This window comes from Pinus tabuliformis, chromosome 2_1, assembly GCF_031772625.1.
Source record: "Pinus tabuliformis cultivar Carrire ecotype Pingquan chromosome 2_1, CPIR1, whole genome shotgun sequence".
Classification (NCBI taxonomy): Eukaryota; Viridiplantae; Streptophyta; class Pinopsida; order Pinales; family Pinaceae; genus Pinus; species Pinus tabuliformis.
Genome location: NC_142299.1, coordinates 2,770,902 through 2,788,012, shown reverse-complemented (window position 1 = coordinate 2,788,012; position 17,111 = coordinate 2,770,902).

The window sequence follows — 17,111 nt, the reverse complement described above, 5'->3', positions numbered from 1 at the left end:
GTTCTTCATCCATGAAGGATGAGGAGAACTGTGCCTTAGCGAGTAAGGCGAAGAAGGGGAAGGAGAAGGTTTCTCTTTCCGAATCTAGTTCTTCCAATAATGGGAAGAAGGTTGACAAGTCGAAGGTGAGATGCTTTCGTTGTCATGAGATTGGTTCACGGGTCAAGAACATGTATGCTCTTGAGGTTCAAGATGCATGCAAAGCCTTGAGCAGCGAGGCAACTGATGGAGACTTGGTGGTTGAGAGGGAGCGTATATTACCTCTCAACATGCAGAGCCAGAAGAAGTCTCAGACGATTGTGGAGGAGCCACGATTGGTGCAGCAGCTTCAGAAGATTATGGAGGAGCCACAACAGGGGAAGCTGAGAGGAGATCGAGTAGAGACATCTACTCATCTAGAGACCTCCAGTAGGGGTAAACTTCAAGCCAGGTGGGCTGAGGGATCGCATGCATCCATACCTCCAGGTAGGAGGTGGGGTGATGTGGATTGATCATCCCAAGGAGGAGGGGCAAGATCCTTGAGGTACCCAACCTCTTGGATGAGACCTTGCTACGGGAGCCCCGATGTGTAGTAGCAGGAACTGACTGATTGGGTAGAGACAGATACGGATGGAGCGGCAGAGAGAGCGACAGTGCAGGGAATCCCAGGACAGCGCATAGCTAGCAGGCTGTAGCAATGCGAGAGGCACAAGTGTTTTGCACAGTGTTAGGTGGCACAGAGAGGTGTGCAATGGTGCGAGATGCATGGAGATGTTGCAGTAGCGCAGATGTCAGAGAGGGAGCACTTGTCAGCAGCAGGTAGAGCTTCAGCATCAGAGGATGTTTCTATCCCAACAGGGAGGTCAGTTGGGAGGTGCAGTGCGGATGCAATGCCGGGAGATAGAACCAGCAGCAGCACGGATGCAGTCAGAGATCAAAGTGACAGAGGCTAGAGCAGTCAGATACTGAAGAGCACAGAGATGCAGAGTTTCAGTTGACAGAGGCAATAGCAGTTAGAGACTTTGATGACAGAGCAAGTGGACCGGCCAAATGTGTTGCATGGAGAACATTCCAGAGCTACAGGATCGGGTTTGAGAGGAAGCCTTTCTTGTTGAGAGGGAGTGTTGAAAAGTGTGCAACAAGAAATGCTTGTTGAGAGTGCAACAAGATGATGGAGCTTAGTGAAAAGAGTCGCCTTCACTAAGTGGGCCCGCAGGCTATTTTTGGCGCAAGTCTATTTTTAGACTATGTCTATTTTTAGACATATGGATCATGTCTATGGATGATTGATCAAGTTGGGAAAAATAGATGGACTTTTATTTTTGATGAAAGTGTGAGTGATCACAGTGTGAGTGATCAAAGTCAAAAATAGAAAAGTCAAATATTATTATCTCACAATAATATTTGGACTATAAACTTAATCTTATTCTCTTGGAGCACTTCAGTTTGAGCTACGGAAGTGGCACATGCAGCTATCAGAAGGAAATTCGTTTTTCTTATGAGTCAGTTGAGTTGTTGCATGCATGACTTCAGTTAGAACTCAAGTGCGTTGAGTTTAGTGGACTGGAGGTACAGTTGATGGAGTTGTGTTCAGTTTAGCTTTGTTAAACTGGTTGTATTTAGTCTAACTGATCAATAGACTAAAGATGAGTTGGGTGAATTAGTTATTAATTAATTCACAAGTTATTAACTCATAATACAACTAATGAATACATCAGTTAACTCAGTTGCATGTCAGTGCATGTTCAGTTCAACAGGGACAAGTGGTAGAGAATCAGATTGCTATCAGTTGTGACTATAGCTGTGCATGATGATTTGCACAATCAAAGGATTGAGTATGCCAATGAGTTTTCTCACGTATCTTCATGATATTATAGCTGTTGCTCACGTCCAACATAGTGTGGGTGACTATTTTGCAGTGTAAAATCGAGTTTGGGAAGCAATTCTCATCAGTTCTTGAGCAGGTATTGAGCAGTGGAGGCAGGCAAGCAGCGGGGGAGATTTGGAGATCAAATCTGAGCTGTATTGTGTGTAACAGGTGGAGATACTTGTGAGAAGTATTATGATTTGTATTGTTACATGATTCAATCAATATAATATACAGATAGTGTGGGGTTTTTAGCGAGATGCTTTCCCCGGGATACATACTGTGTTTATGAGTTTGATTGATGCTTCTATGTGCGCCTGTGAATGTTTCTGCTTCTGTAAATTGATGATCAACGTAGAGGAGATTATGTATTATAAATGTTCCGCTTATAATTGTATGATCAGGATAATCTCTGTGAATATGTGTTAAATTATTCAAAATTTCTACATGGTATCAGAGCTAGATAATTTGTAGAAAAAGTTTCTACAACAACCTCCCAGACCCACTCAAATTCCTGCTCAAACTGTCCCAAATCCAAATAATGGAGTAGAGAGGCCAACCTACAATGTAGAAGAGGGAACCTCATATCCCACACTACCCTTGCAAAATATCAACTTGAGGTCTGGTAGGGTACTCCACAAAGATTCTCCAATAACAGATAAGCAAGAAGAAAACACAAAAAATGAAAATGAAATACCAAATCAAAGAAAACCAAACGATGATACCAAAGATAAGCAGATGCAACCATTTCATCCACCTTTTCCAGACCGATTGGTCCAAATAAAACCTCCACTGTCTATACCACAGTTTGATGTCTTAGATGAACTCAAGAATGTCTACATAAAAATTCCACTGCTGCAAGCTATAAAAGACATTCCCATATATACTAAAGCCATCAAAGACATGTACCTCAAGAAGCCTGCTAGAAAAAGGATTGATCCTCAAACCATTCATGTTATAGGACATTTAGCAGGCCTTATGACCAATACCATCTCCATGGAAAATTATGTTGATCCTGGCATTCCCAGAGTGACCACCATCATTAACAACATACAAATTCCAAACACTCAGATAGATATTGGGGCCGAAATAAATGTCATGACTCTTGAAACCATGAGAACACTCCAGCTCATAAATTTGCAACATACAACGATTGTTCTAGAATTAGCTGATAGGTCTAAAGTGATTCCTGAGGGGATTTTGGAGGACATAATTGTCTCACTAGACTCTTGGGAGTATCCAGTGGATTTCTTAGTTCTTCAACCCAAATCCAATTTAGGAGGGCACCCTATCATCCTTGGTAGACCATGGTTAGCGACTGCTGATGCATTCATAGGATGTCGATCGAGCAACATGATCATTTCAAGAGGGACGGAAAGAAAACAACTCACTCTTTATCCATTGGCACAATCACCAGCAGTAACACACAATTTGTGGCTTGATGATAAATTCAATGATAAAGAAGAAGTACAATCTACTTTTAGCATTGACCAAATCTATGATTTCCAAGAACAAGACAATAATGATTTGGTAGAATTATTCCTTTCTCAACCTGATATTTCCGAAAATTTGAGAAATGACCAATATCATGCTGCAGATGTACTTTTAGCCCAAAATTTTCAGGAAACATGCACCATTCAATCTTTGCAAACCACATTTCATGAAATTTTTCCAGTTCAATCCATCACCAACACACAGAGTCAGATCATAGAGATTAGTCCAGGGAAAACTCTGAACATAGGCAATCACCTAGACTCATCTCAACAAGAGAAATTGATTCGACTATTGAGAAAATACCAGAAAGCCTTTGCTTGGGACTACACCGATATGCATGGGATTCACCCCGACACATGCACTCACCATATTTATACAGACAATACCATCAAACCAGTGAGGCAACCACAGAGAAGAATGAACCCCGTGCTCCAGGATATTGTCAGAAAAGAATTGCAAAAACTGTTGAGAGTTAATTTTATATATCCTATTTCTGACAGTCAGTGGGTATCCCCATTGGTTATAGTGCCCAAGAAAAATGGTAAGTGGCGCACTTGTGTTGATTACAGACATCTGAACAAAGCAACACTCAAAGATTATTTCCCACTACCATTTATTGACCAAGTGTTAGACACCCTAGCTGGGAAATCATCATTTTCTTTTCTTAATGGTTTCAGTGGCTACAACCAGATCAGGATAGCCTCAAAAGACCAGGACAAAACCACATTCACCTGTCCTTGGGGCACTTATGCTTACAATGTTTTTCCATTTGGACTTTGCAATGCTCCAGCTACATTTCAGAGAGCTATGTTAGCTATTTTCGCTGATTTAATTCATGATTTTGTTGAAGTTTACATGGATGATTTTTCAGTGTACGGCAATTCATTTGAACATGCATTAGAGAACCTTGAGAGAGTTTTGAAAAGATGTATTGAAGCTAATATGTCCCTCAGCAATGAAAAGTTCTTTATGATGTTAAACGAAGGGATAGTATTAGGCCACTATATTTCTTTTCAAGGCATCAAGGTTGACCCAGCAAAGATCCAGATCATTGTTGATTTTCCAATTCCACAGAATCAAAGAGAGGTAGGAAGTTTCCTTGGGTATGCAAGCTATTACAGAAGGTTTATTGAACATTTTAGTAAAATAGCTTTACCTTTGTTTAAACTTCTAACAAAAGATGTACTTTTCAACTGGAATGAGAACTGCCAACAAGCATTTGAACTACTCAAAAAGAAGTTATCAACCGCACCAGTCTTGAGAGGGCCTAATTGGAGCCTACCATTTCATATCTTTACATATGCATCTGACACTGCAGTGGGTGCATCATTAGGCCAAAAAGAGGAATCTTGTAATTATGCCATTTATTTCATTAGCAAAAATCTAACACCTGTAGAGTCAAATTACACAGTCACAGAAAAGGAAACACTTGCCATCATATATGCTGTGAATAAATTCCAACATTATATAACTGGTTATGAAGTCTTTGTACATACTGACCATTCTGCGATTAGACATTTAATGAATAAACCAATAACTAGTGGCAGAGTTACCAGATGTTTACTATTGTTATAGGAATTTAACATCACAGTGTTAGATAGACCAGGTAAAGAGAATCAGGTGGCAGATTTTCTTTCTAGACTGCAAAATCCAGGTGAGGTTGTTCCAGTTGAAGATTATTTTCCAGATGAGAATTTATTTGCAATTTCCATAGTAAATCCTTGGTATGCTGATTTGGCCAATTATTTGTCTACAGGAAGGACACCTCCACACTTTACTGCAAAGGAAAAGAAGAGACTAGTCAAACAAAGTGCTAGATATTCATGGCTTAATGGCGATTTATTTTACACTGGTTATGATATGATCATTAGAAGATGTGTAAGAAATGATGAGGTAATTGATATTTTAAAATCTTTCCATGACGAACCGTGTGGTGGGCATTTTGCAGCTAAGCGGACAGCATTCAAAGTTCTAACCCTTGGATACTACTGGCCATCCATTTTCAAGGATGCCAAGAAGTATGTGAAGAGTTGTGACAGCTGCCAAAGAATGGGCAGGCCAACAGCTACCAATGAGACGCCCCTTCAGCCCCAAGTTCACCTAGAGCCATTTGACAAATGGGCTCTAGACTTTATAGGACCCATTAACCCAACCTCCAATGGTAAGAAGTGCATCTTAGTATGTACTGATTACGTCACAAAGTGGGCTGAAGCAAAAGCACTGGTTAGAGCCACCGAACACACAGTGGTAAATTTCCTTTTTGAAGAGATTTTTGTAAGGTATGGAGTACCAAGGGAGATAGTGACTGATCAAGGTACTCAATTCACCTCAAAGCTAGTGAAGGACATCACAGACAAATACCAAATCAAGCACAGAAAGAGTACACCTTACCATCCATAGGCCAATGGGCAGGTGGAATCCATAAACAAAACTTTGGAAGGGATCATTACTAAAACTGTGGCAATGAACAGGAAGAATTGGGAAGAGAAGCTCAAAGATGCACTCTGGGCTTACAGAATTACGTGGAAGGATACTATAGGATTTACATCATATCAGTTGGTGTACGGAAAAGAGGTAATGCTTCCTATTGAATTTCAAATACATACTTTTAAACTGGCTGCAGATTTTCAAATTGGCTTGGACCAAGCACAACAAGAAAGAATTCAGCAGTTGAACCAGCTGGATGAAATGAGGCAGCAAGCAGAGGAAACCACAATCCTCATGCAAAAACAAAGGAAGTAGTGGCATGATGCACATATCAAGAAGAAGCAGTTCAAGGAAGGTGACTGGGCTTTACTTTTTGACTCTAAATTCAGAGATCATAAAGCCAAGTTTACCACCCATTGGATGGGCCCATACCAAATTATTCAGGCTTACGACAATGGTTCAGTCAAGCTTAAAACTATTGATGGCGAAGGTCATTCCTTTACTGTCAATGGTCATCGCCTAAAATTATACACTAAGCCCATCAGCAAGCAAGATTTTCTCCAAACAGTGTCTCAACAAAGAGAGGTTGAGATACTGCAGCCCTCAGCTCCAGTATCCCTGCCTTAGTTCATTTCCTTTCAATTTAGAAATTCAAAAAGAAATTAAAAAAAAAAAAAAAACAAAAACTAAAAAAGGAAAAATAATGGGTTAGATGTGAAAACCAGCCTCTGGCACACTCTAACCCCGAATTCTTAGTTGAAAACCAATTCTTTGGCGGGTAAGAATTCTCTTTCTTTTGTTCACTGTTTGATTTATCACCTGAATAATGACTTGAGGACAAGTCAAAACTTTTGTGGGGGAGAGAAGCATCAGCATTTTGTTCTCTTATCTCTCCATTGTAAATTCTTAAAGATTTCTCATCTCATCTCCTCACTGTAAATTTCCAAAGCAGTTTGTTCCAGCATTCTAGATTTCAATAAATAAGTTGTTTTGTCATTGTTTTATCTCAGAGGGACCTGGTTATAAATATTATGCAGGGGGACCTGTTCTGTCCAGAAGACCATGCTACCAACATTGGCAGTAATGGGACCTGTTTAAGACACATAAAAGGGACTTGTTAAGAGACTGTTACTTCATCAAAGTTTCATCAAGTTTCTACAAGGATTCACAGGTTGCTGGGCACCAAGACTCCATCAAATACCCAAGCTCAAGGAACCTGTATACATATAAGGAGCTGCATGAACATCTTCAAGATTTCAGAGGGACCTGTTGCATTCGAATATATCTCAAGGGACCTGTTATGAACAGTAAAGAATAGTCAGAATTCCAATGCCAATGCTAATCCTACTCAGCATGCCAATGCAACAACAACCAACAAAAGTGTAATATGTTCCTTATTCTTAACATTTAATTTCTTAGATTAATTTTTAATGTTAAATTTAATGACTGTGACTGTTATGATCGATTTCAAGGACACTACATTTTCCATCATCCCTTATCTCACTGATTCTTATCATCTTTCATACTTCAACCTATTTCATACCTCTAAATCCATTACCCCTTTTCATATCAACCTTGTTATGCCAATCACATCCTACAGCCATACCAACATCTTCCATTTGGCCGAGTACCAATAGAAACATGACACATGGTGGATTGTGTTTTTTAAAAAAAAGGGAAAGAAACAAATGTTAAAGCGGGCCTATTCATTGTATTCGACACGGCCGAATTATGATTCCACCACCCGACGTAGCCAAATGATTCCAAGGACTCCCTGAAATCATACCCCAGTATTGCATATATGCTTCCAGCGCTCCTATGATGACATCTATACAAGCGGTACAGTCATTCCTCTGTTCCAAAAGATGAGTACGCTATGAAGTAAGTATAGCTAGTTATTTCACCATCATTCTTAGTTATTTCACGCTGGCATTTGACTCCCGTGAATTCCACAGTAAGGATTGAAAGCAGTGAGCACCACAAGAGGGAAATATCACCATTCGGTTTCGACTCCCACTAAAGTCATAAGACAGTCGACCGAGCATCATACTGGATATTAAGGGAGCGACACCACCAGGTAAAAAATTGAAATTTCTTTGTTGAAATTGCTAGAGCACGACCCCTCTGCCAAAATGACCAATAGGGTCAAGCCGAGCATGTTCGACAGTTCTCAATATCATGAAGATTGCATTTCAATTCTCAGAGAGATACAGTGGTTACCCTTTTTAGAGAAATTTCATGGAAGTAATGAAGAGGTTACCAAACAATCCGCTTTCACATTCAATGGAGAGAAATCCCTGATAGGTAACTTCTCATTCAGGGTTTCGGAGGACACCATAGCCCACCATAGCCCAGTCAATAGGGATCAGCCCAGAAGGGGAGAAGTACTTTAAGACAAAGCAATTTAAAGAGAAGGCATGGACTCAATTTATGTCTAGATCCAGAGTCTCATCAGTTAACTGGAAGAAAGGCATCCCAAGCAGTTGGTTGGTGCATCCCTAGGACAAGATGGTCTATATTCTCCAAAAATTTGTAACCTGCGAAGGCCGATACAATATTGTCTATCTATACCATATTAAATTACTGCTACACTTGAAAAGGCAGTGTGTTATCAGTCTACCATATTTTCTATTACAAAGTATAACCAAGATGTCGAAGACCATCCAAAAGCAGAAGGGAAATGAAGACAAGAGCCTATACCACTTTGGCTTAATTAAAATTCTTATTGAGCATGAATTTCAGAGAAGAGGGAAACTGTGGAAGGAGTTCTTAGTTGCTAACCAAATTAAAGATGAGGAAGACAAAGAAGAACTGCAGGAGAACTTAGGATTCATGAAGGATATCGATGAAGAGATCCCGGTATCCAAAGAAAGCAAGGTACCTCCACTTGTGAGCAGCATAAGGACTAGGAAAATGAGAAAAGAGGATGCTCAGAAGGTAGAGCAAGATAAAATTTTCACCACTTATTCAAGAAGAAAAAGGGGAGCACCAAAAGCCCAGTTACAAGAAGACCAGCTTGAATCCAATGCACCTATACCAATGGATATTGAGAGTAGTGACCACTCACCACCAGGACCAGGAGCTGATATAGAAGTTGAAATCAATAACAGACAAGAAAAAGGTTCACCACCTCCCATTAAGAAACAGAAGAAATTGGAGAAACAAATTGAGAAATTAAAGGAAGAACTCATGGAGGCTAATATGTTAGAAAAAGTTATCAAGAAAGAAAATGAGATGCTCCGAGCACAGAATAAAGAGACTCAGCAGAAGAATGAAAAGTTAAGGGAGAAAATCAGTGAACTTGAGGCTGAGCAAACGGATATTTGTAAATGGGCCACTAAGTGGTACAACCAGAAGAAGACCCTCAAAGAAAAATACAAAAGATTAAAGCAGGAGCTCCATGGTCAGAAAGATGCCCAGGTGAAAAAGAATGTGGATACATTGCTAAAGGTAGCAGAGACACAGGTAGGGACAGAGTTCAAGGGAAGCACTTCGCGGTTAGCATGAGGACATGCTAATTCATTAAGTCGGGGAGAGATATTGGTACCATCCCGTGACCTCCTTTTTCCTCCAAAAACATATCATTTGCCTACTTCTTTCCATCATATATCTCTTAGATCCCTTGAAAATTGATTAGTTAATAGTCCTATAGTTATTAAAAGGCATTAAAATTGATTTAGGAGTTTTGTGTTAAAGAATTAGGAATTTTTGGTAAAATGACTACAGGAAGTTCCAACATCCTGTAATTGGTTTATTGTTGGACATGTGGCATGACAGCTAGGCTAGAGCGAAGGGTAGGGATGAAAAGTAGAATGTCCAAGCATGGACGAATACCTATCCTACAGCAGAATCGACCCTCCTACATGCGCGGTCAACGATGGTCAAAGTATAGCATGTTGGCGACAAAGGCAGCAACAGCAAAGCATTCTAAATTGATTTAGTTTTGTTCCTTTTTGAAATCAGTTTAGGATAGAAACATTTTAAAAATCTCGACATGATAAAAGCGGCAACAGCCACATCATGAATGTACATTCGTTTTCGAAATGTAAGGGTTGTAAAAACATATGTAAACACAGTTCTGTGTAGTCAGTTGGTTGGTTATCATTGTATCGTTTGAAAACAGAGTTTGAACTTAATATCAAGAATACAGTTGCAGTCACGATCTTTGTCTTGTTGCGTTGATTTTATAATCGGTTGATTACAGTCCAGTATACCTCTGAATGCGGACGGGCCCTGCGTTAAGCTGGTATACTGTCATTCCTTTTTATTCGCAACTTAGGGTATTAAATGATATGCACATCAATTAAGATTGGTTTTCGATTTCAATAGAATGCGTATGGTTTATGTTTGTGATAGTGCTTGAATCGTTCATCACTGAGATCGTGAATCGTATCCTATAAGGGATTCGATCCTTTGTTGTCTTTTAAAGCAATGTCATGAACTCTGTTATCATTTCAAAGTATGCTTATGATTTCCATATGTCTTTATCTTGCATGAATATTAGTGAATGCTGAGTATTTGCTGAACAGGGGTTTTATGCATAGTGTCTCTGTAAGGAGATTGAAATCTTGGTTTGAAGTGATACACAGTGTTTTAATTTGGTAAATGAATTGAATGACAGTGTTGTAATTAGGTAGATTAACTGAGTGACCTAAGTGTTTGGGTGATAGGTAACATACCTCAATCTTCCGTAAAGAAGTCTTGTGACCTACCATCATAACCACTTAGCTAATAATCCTTTATGTCTATATATTTTAGACGCGTGCCTCTAAGTATACGCATCCTGGTCGATAATAAATATAGCCTAGTCTAGCACCCTAGATAGGACACTACAAGGGCTTCAATGAAACAAGCTACTATTTCAAGTGTTCCTCCTACCCTACAGAAGGCCATTCATAAAAGAGAAACTTCTATTTTTCCTGCTTCCTTACCCCGAAGACGAAGGAGGATGTCTCCCGCAGCAACAACAGAGACACCTATCCTAGATGTTCCACCCATTATTTAAAATCTCATATTCCACCAAAGCCCAAATCCCTACCTTCCTCACCCTCGGGTACTGAAATGCAAAACATCCAGGATTTTGTGACATCATTCCTTTCAGAAGATGCAGCTGTTACACAAGAACCAGCTGCTAACTTGTCAAAAATATATACTCAGGAAAATGTATGGCATGTAGCTATTACACAAGAACTAGCTACTGACTCAATAGGTGCTACACAAGAACCACCTGTTGAGGAGCTAAAAATAAACAACCTAGATGTAGCTGCTACATAAGAACCAGCTACTAGTACAGCAGGTGTTACATAAGAACCACCTGTTGACGACCATGATCTGGAAATACATGAGGACATAACAAATGATGATAAACAGGAAACAAGTAATCAACATACAGCTGAATCAGTCACTGTCTCAGTAAGTGTTACACAAGAACCACTTACTGGTGACCAGGAATAGGAAACTGAACAATATTTAGCTATTATTCACTCAACAGCTGATACAAAAGAGTCACCTATCAATTAACAAAGTGTTGATACTCAGGATACTGCTGCTACGGAAGAACTAGTCACTCAGTTGCTTGGTATGCAGAATTTGCATGTTTAGGAGGAAATAGCTATTACAAAACCAACCGAGAATCCAGCAGATGTCACACAAGAACCACCCGCTGGAGAAATAAATGATGATGTGGCCACCAAATAACCATCCTCCCATCCACTTGAACCAACCACGGAGACTGCAACCGCTACAGAAGGCCCAGTCACGATAGCGTCCCTTCAACAGGAGAATGAATTTCTCAAAGCTGAGATTGAGGCTTATAAGCAGGAGTTAACAATAGCAAGGGAAGCTTATGAAAAAGAACTTAATCTGTATACTTTGGCCCAGGTAGCATCTGTAGCAAAGAGAAGTGCGGATAAGGATCGGTATGAGGAATACATGTGTAGTCAATATGGTGATCTTTATTCTCGGGCTAGTTATAAGATAGTTGAAATTCCATTGTCTGGACCGACTCCTTCAGTTACTCCTGTTGTAGTTAAAAAGGAATTCCCTGCTATTGCACAAGAACCAGCAGGGCCTTTAAAGATTTCTGAAGAAGAAGAGAAACCGCAATTACCCCGGCCTACCCCAGTTGTCAAAGTTGAGAATTTTGTACCAAAATCTATAAAGACGGCATTTACCCAGACTGAGCCTCTTGAGGCACAGACTGTCTTTACTCAAACTTTAAGCATTCAAGAACTCAGTAATATATGGAAGACAGAGTATGCCTTGTCGCAAGGACGGGCATTTCAGGCACAAAAATCAGAATGGCAGAACCATGTATATAGGAATTGGGAAATCTTGGAACAATTCCATGCACAGCAGAAGGAAAATAAAAAGTTGAAAACTAGGTTATCTCTTATTTTTGAACTAGTCCAAAGACTTCTGGTTACTAGAAAACCATCTTTTAATTATTCAGTGTTCCTAGCAGAACGTCTAGCATTCCTTCAAATAAAAGCTCTTAGAGATGGATGACCTTATGAAGTAACTACACCCCAACAGTTTATTGAAACTTTTGCAGCAGTGTCAGTCAATGAACAAAACCTCTTATGTGAACTTTATCTCCATAGAGGCCATGCCGGAAGATACGAAGTTTAATTTGATCCTTGTAGCTGGTGACATTCAAATTAGAGTCTTGGTTTCTTTTATGGCCAACTAGCTTACATGGCAAAATGCTTTTCTTTTAGCGAAACATAATGAAGAAAATCGCCTTCTGTGGATTCAAGCCGAACCACAGAATGTTGCTATTTTCGTTGTTGAGCATCATAGGGTTATAAAAGAACCAGGAATGGCTGAGCATATCAGTGAATTACAGGTATCAGTGTTAGAAGAATGTCAGCAGTACATCAAGAAGAAAGGATCTCTTGCCATGCAAGCAAACAATTTGTTTTGGGAAAATTGCCCTAAGGAAAGAAGGGAATATCATCCTTTTAACCCTCTCAATCTTAATGTAGCTATTTCACGTGTGCCTAATTATGTTAAATGTATTCAGAGATGTGGTAACAAATGGTTGGGTTATCATTTTCACTTTCCCCTTCTTTGGTTACCGGTACAACAATATAAGGCCTACTTCAAGGTACCCAAAAAGGAGGAGCTTGCAACATGGCAGAGGTTACAGAATGTTTAAGGTTTTAGAAATTTGACCGATATAACCTTTTATACTTACTGTATAAGTAATTTTCACTGTACATCCCAGTATTCCGATTCAGATTTAGAGTAGATGTTGCATGCGGACATGCAACTGCTTCAGTTGGTGGGGATGTTAGGACCTCATGTTGTCCCTTTTTGACCATATATTTTGCTATGATACCATCCCTTTCAAACTTATATCTAAAAGCCTTTGTTAGTATTTTGACCCAATTATCTTAAAGGTATGTAATGATTTTTCTCATCACTATATGTTTAATTATTTAGCATATAATCACAACATATTCATAGTTAATCTTTGAATTATTAAGTGTTAAACAGTTAAAGGATGATGTGCAGTCTGTGATGCTAAAACAACCAGAAGACTATTTTTGTAGCTGATGAAACGGCATGTGGATCACGATGCTGAAACAGTTGAGATCCACGTTCTAAATATGACAGCAGCAAAGAAATCGTGACTGATCACCAAAGAAGCTGTTACACTGGATGTAACACTTAGACCTAAAGACAACATTATTGTAAAAACATTTCATTGACAGGGAATTGACTTCCCTATTTTTGTATAATGGGTTAGAACAATGTAAATTTTTTGTAATAGATGTCTCCTCTATATAAAGAGGAGACATCTACATTAGAGGGGGATGAACAGACTGTGGAAAAGGCTTAGTTGAAGGAACAGGACTGTAACTCTTTTTGTAATCTGGTATGTTGATGGATGAATAAAGATTTGTTATGAACATCTTTTTCTAGTTCTTGCTTCCTGGGGAATATTGTGAGAAGAACAGGGCCCACCTTCATCACAAGATTCACCCATTACATTTATGCAGTGTGTTCAGTGTGTTTTTTATTCATGTCTTGTTAATAGTATTGTTTTCTGAATATCGTTTATAACACCTTTGCTGAAACTCTGTTTCTGTTAATTATTATATGAGTGTTTCACCGATGATTAAGTTACAAAGTAAATTGGCAAGATGAATTAATCAGAGGCAGGTGCTAGAAGTTCTCGCTCTGGGGAATAGGGTCTGACTGTCTGTTACAACATAGCCATTGCTTTCTTTTTCGGATTGATTCTTTCTATCTTTTTGTTAGAATTAGCAATCTTTCTGATAGCCATCTGCAACAGAGTGTAGTTGCTGTAATACAGAGTGGAGCTTTAGTTTGTTGATTCAAGGTGTGATTTGTTTATACTATAACTTCTATTTCTTTTTCAAAATTGAGTACATGTTGTACGCAGTTGCCTTTGAAATAACAAGACTTCCCTGGGTTGACTATTAATGTCACACTTTGTTGTTTAATTCAATAAGCAATAAAAGTGACCAAAAGACTTCACTATTATGGTGAAAGTGAAACCATCCACCCACGAGGAGGATGCCTTTGATGACATCTTCCTACAAAAAGAAACATTTTCAGAAGTGACACATATGGCATGACTATTTTTTACCCCAAATGATGTTAAATTTTTCCATGTATATAGAAAAAGGAGATTATTGAAGGTCTCATTGGACCTACTACAGAATGAACCAATAAGGGAGCCAACTCTCAGTGTAAGCTTGGAGGACAACTCCAAAGAGAATTCCGAAGAAGAGACCCAGGAGAGATCTCCTCATGATTCAAAGCAGTAGTCTCAAAATGGGGGAGGCAATAAAAATGAAGAGTCTGAAAAGCACACAGCTGGAACTACAGAGGAAATAACCGAGAAAATGTAGGCAAAGAAACAGACAGAAGTTCACTCTACGTCCACTCAGTCAGCAAAAACACTAGTTAATGATTTGGAAAAGGAATGAGAACATTTCAACAAGAAGTTTCACACAGATGAACAAACATCTGAGATACAGACTCCACAACACAAGTCAACTCAAGAAATAATAGTGGAGAAAATTGTAGGCACTCAAGATGTTGAGCTAATTCCTGCCACCCAAAAAGCTGTCACCATGACTATTTTCAATCAGTATGGGTCCCTCAACAACAATACTGTCCTCCTTGGCAAGTCTAATACCTTAGCTCCTCATGTCAAACTTCAAAAAAGAGAGAAAGTCCTTTAAAAGTCAATATAACTCTGGTTCTGCACCTTCTCCCACTATTGCCTGCGGTCCTGCACCCCATGTTCATAATACCTACGAACCTGCCTACTCTGTCCATAAAGGGGTGGGTGCGGACCCCTGTAAAAGTCAAAAGGCGCAAGTTTAACTTTAAAAAACTTACTTGTGGTTGATTCTAGAGGCTTCTAAAAGGTTGTTTGACGTGGATTGTTCGTTCCTAGGTGGTTCATGCATCCCAATGGAGGAGGAACTAATCCCTTGATGAGAGGAGTTATCACTTTGAAGAAGGAGCTTATCCCTTTGAAGGTGACCTGCTAACTTCCCTACAAAGCACTATAAATAAAGGCATTGGGCTAGTTGCAGAGGAGGTTGAAAGCTGAAAATTCCTAAGGGTAGATGCTGGTGAAATTAGGACTCCCTAATTAAACTTGAGAGGAGAGATCACATACCTTTCTTGGCTTCATTGGGAAGTGAGTGAGCTTGTCAAAGTAGAGGAAACTTCTTGCAGGACCCTGGGAGGAACTTGTACAACACCAAGGCATAGGTTGTAAAGTTTCTCTTGTTTCAATTTAATACAATTAAGCTCATTTTTCTCAACAAATTGTTATATATAATTTGTTTCATAAACTCCTTGGTCTTTATGATGAGTATGCTTTACTATATTAGTTTTTCAGGTGCTATGTAATTTGTTTGCTTGTTTGTATATGCAAGCTTCAAGGAGCTCATTTGGATCGAAGAGACTTGACTACTACAAACTCGTGTTGGACCAAAGGTAAGCCTTAAACACCTGTTTGCTTCTATTTTAAATGCATATTTAGGGAAAGATAGTGTTTGATTGTTCTGTTAGTCGCTAGAAATCTTGAGTTTCTAGGGAGGTCGATCTTGTCCGTAAGATTGACTCTTTCCGTGTGACAAAATGGCGACTCTGCTAGGGAACAATCGATTTGTTTGATTTTTCCTTTGTTTGATACTTTGATCTGAGAAGCGTTGATTTCTTTCTAGTTTTTGACTTGTTGACTGTGGGATTGGGTAGATTTACTTAGGTTTGAGTTATTTTTTTTATTTTTCTTAGTTTTGAGAGAGGAACACACCCTCTGAGTTAAGAACAGTGCGGACTTATCCGCACTTTTGCTTTGTACACAGAGTGGGACCGCACCTGTGCAAACGGGTTGCCTGCGTACCCTGTCAAAAGTTTGGAAAATTTCAATTTTTCCCTTTTTACCAGTTTAGATTTTGTTTATAGCCTGTTAGTCACTACCCAGACCTACCTGTTACTTGTCAGAAGCTTTCATTGGGTTGGTTTCATTAGCATCAAGGTTTTAGGTGAAATTCATAGAAATTTTGTGCTTAGGTTTGATTTTCGTGTTGGTCTTGTAGTAGCTCTGAACTTAGAAGCTGTATAAACCTTGGATCTCTTTGGTCTTTACCAGTCTTCTTATGAGTTTGACCATTTGCAAAATCTACCTTTGATTGAGAAACCTACCTTTGTGTTTTCTCTTTGTGAAATTTCGAAAAGGCTTGTTTTTTAAAGTGTGAATTTCATTTTTAAGAAAAAGAACAAGAGCTTTTTGTTTTTGTTTTTGACTGATTTATGATTCTGCATGAATTAGTCCTTAGTTGGATTGTGACTAAGTAAAACATCCTGGAATTATATCTTGTAAGAATTTACCTTACTAGATTTGCTTTTAGATAAATTTTTCTTAGATTTTTATAGAGTTTTGTTAGTATTTTTGAATGCTTTGTAAAGATAGAAAAAATACAAAATCTCTTTCAAGGAAAGTTTGTTTTAGTAGCATTTGAAGTCTTGGATAAGAAAAAGGAATTTTTTGTGAAAATAATTAGTGGTCTTGTGTTGAGTGCTTTAGAAAAGATAAATGGTTTTTCTTTGATTTTCATTGTTAAGAAAGATTTGCGTTTACAAATTTTGCATTCTCAAACTCTCTTAGCTAGAAGTTCATTGAAAAGGAAAGATTGGTTTTTCATCTTAGGTGCATCTTTATAGTGAATTTGAGTCGAGTCTGTACATCACGAGTTTCATCTCCGCCACCTCTTGTCCTAAAGAAAATCCATAAGAATAACGCTTAAAGTAAAATTCATCTAGTAACATTTTTATTTCCAGGGCTCTG